The sequence below is a fragment of the Equus przewalskii genome, chromosome 3 (assembly GCF_037783145.1).
Source record: "Equus przewalskii isolate Varuska chromosome 3, EquPr2, whole genome shotgun sequence".
In the NCBI taxonomy this organism is placed as follows: domain Eukaryota; kingdom Metazoa; phylum Chordata; class Mammalia; order Perissodactyla; family Equidae; genus Equus; species Equus przewalskii.
In genome coordinates, this window is record NC_091833.1 from 56,800,050 (window position 1) to 56,802,436 (window position 2,387).

A 2,387-nucleotide genomic window follows, 5' to 3' on the forward strand; every position below is an offset into this window, starting at 1 on the left:
AAGAAAGACGAGAACGGGAAGATAGGTTAAGTTTAGAGTTTTAAATGTCTTAAATGTCAGGCTGTTACATGGTGATATGCAGCTTTCAAAAAGCTTTTCCTTATCTCTTAGTCACTGCCCAACACCATGCAATCTGTATCTCTTCTCTTATTGAAAAACCAGGTAAGCATTCGCCCAAGCTATTAAATTAGGACTATATTTTGACTTTCCCTTTGATATTTCCTGTTCGCCACCCTCCACCCCCACTTCTGAAGCCCTTTTAAATTCATCATGTCCGTTCTCTCTGCCGCTGACTGAGTTCAGTTCATTAAAACATGACCTACGTAATCTCCTAGTCACAATATATCCTTCACACCGCGGACAGTTACTTCTGAAACATTGAATATTGATCAGATCCATTAAGCTTCTACTCTAAGTTTTTAGTTTGATCTGCCAGAACCACTGTTTATTTTACTTTTAAAGTCATATTTTGTGTACTCGCTTTGGCAGCACATATACTAAAACCGGAATGATACGAAGAAGATTAGCATGGCTCTTGCGACAGGATCTTGCACAAATTCGTGACGTGTTAAAATAATAACGATAATACTAATATTTTGTGAGGAGAAAGTGTTTTAGCAATGTTCCACATGCTAAAAGACTCTGAACTTTCCTTTTATACTATTCTAATTATTGAAAACTTGATCAGTGGGGTCATAATCAGTGGCTAAATTATCACAAACCTAGGGAATAAAATCAACCTGCTGTGGAAAAGAGCTTAAAAGTTTAAGTGAACAATATTTTACATAACAAATATTATCACAAATATAGTGTGCTATAAAAAAAGATTTCTAGTCTCCAGGTTATAAATCAATATTCCTTCAATCTATTTACATAATCCTTTCATTATTACAGAAAGCTCTTTTCTCTTCTTAGAGAGGTGAGTTAGAAATTCACTTTCCGATAAGATCCAAAATAAATGTCAGTTGTTTCATTAGAGGTTGCAAAATTGTGATTTTCTAATTGTATCATTCCATCAACATCTACCAGTGAGAATTCTTCGTAGAAAGCTTTCCCTCGTTAGCCAGGGATATTTGGTTAGCTTCAAATTCAGTTCATAAAGGAAAAGCAGGATAAGTTTTTACTTAGTCCTCTGCTTTGAAATAACATGGTTAATGAGTTGAGTGGAGTTTTATTTTGCTGTTTCTCTCTCTCTCTTACATTATGAACTTATGGATTTTTACATAATGAATGTGTTCCAGTAAATTGTATTCATTATTCTTTTTGAAGCTCAAATTTTACCATTTTTGGCTGTTGAGATCCTCTTCAGTTTGGCTTCCATGGCCTTTTCAGCATAACTCATATTTTTTAGTAACTCGCAACTTGCACTCCGCCCCCGAAATCTCAGGTGTAGCTTGTATACCCTGCCTTAGACTTAGAAACAGTCATTGTTCAGTTGTTTTTATGGAAATACAATAAATACAGACCATAATCCAGGTAATAGACATGCTCATTGCCAATAAGTTATGATTGCTTTTCAGTGGACGAAACTAGGAAATGAGATGGTAGTTTTGTGTTTTTTTCAGTTCATACGATTCCAATTCAAATGGAATTACCAGATTTTTTTTTTTTTACTTATCTTCTTTGCTTTCATACCTATATCTCTTTTTTTCCTCTTACTCGAAAAATCTTTTATCCTAACCACATTACCAAAATCGCTTTCTTAGCCCTGATTGTCTACAAAACAGAGCCTGAGGCAGATGACTTGTTAAGGCTTTGTTGGAAGGTGCTCACCCAGGCCAGGTAGTCTGAGGGTAAAAGAGAACTGAGCCTGGGAAGAACCTCAGTCATGGAGGGAACCTTCCATCAGGCTTTCAGAAACCATGGTGCCTCAGAACAGTCCTTGAGGGCAAGATAGTGCGAGGAATTTATTTTCAGGTTCCATCCTGACTCTTGGCTCATTGGTCAATGTTTGTCCCAAGAATTGTTAACGGCCCCACACTTTCACGTGTGTTGCCTGTACCTTTCCAGGAAGCCACTAAGGACGCCAAATCCTACACCCTATTAGGCTGTGTATCATCTGAGGGCACAAGTAGTGAGAGGCGCTAGAGGGTCTTTGGGTCTGGTCAGATCAGACCCGTGCATTGGAGCTGATGTGGCTCCCGCCATGGCAGAGGTGGAGAAGACGAAGTGCTCACTCAGAGGACCCAGGCAGTATGTGGAGGGGAGGCTGGGGCAGCAGCAGCTGGGGCTCTCTCTTGAACAAGCAGTCAGGGGCCAAAGAGTCCACTCCCATAGAACCCCAAATGTTTTCACATTAAAACTGAATTTAAATTTAGGCCAAATTATATAGTTTCCTTAAAAAATAAACAGAAGAAATAGTAATAATATTACTTATCTTATTTTTA

At 38.2% G+C, this 2,387-nt stretch overlaps 1 non-coding gene across 1 annotated transcript; it reads left to right on the forward strand.

The window, feature by feature from the left end:
* The first annotated feature begins 473 nt into the window (after positions 1-473).
* On the forward strand, positions 474-580 carry LOC139082697 (U6 spliceosomal RNA). Its single transcript, XR_011538903.1, has one exon. It is a non-coding gene; the product is annotated as a U6 spliceosomal RNA (small nuclear RNA).
* Positions 581-2,387: the final 1,807 nt, after the last annotated feature.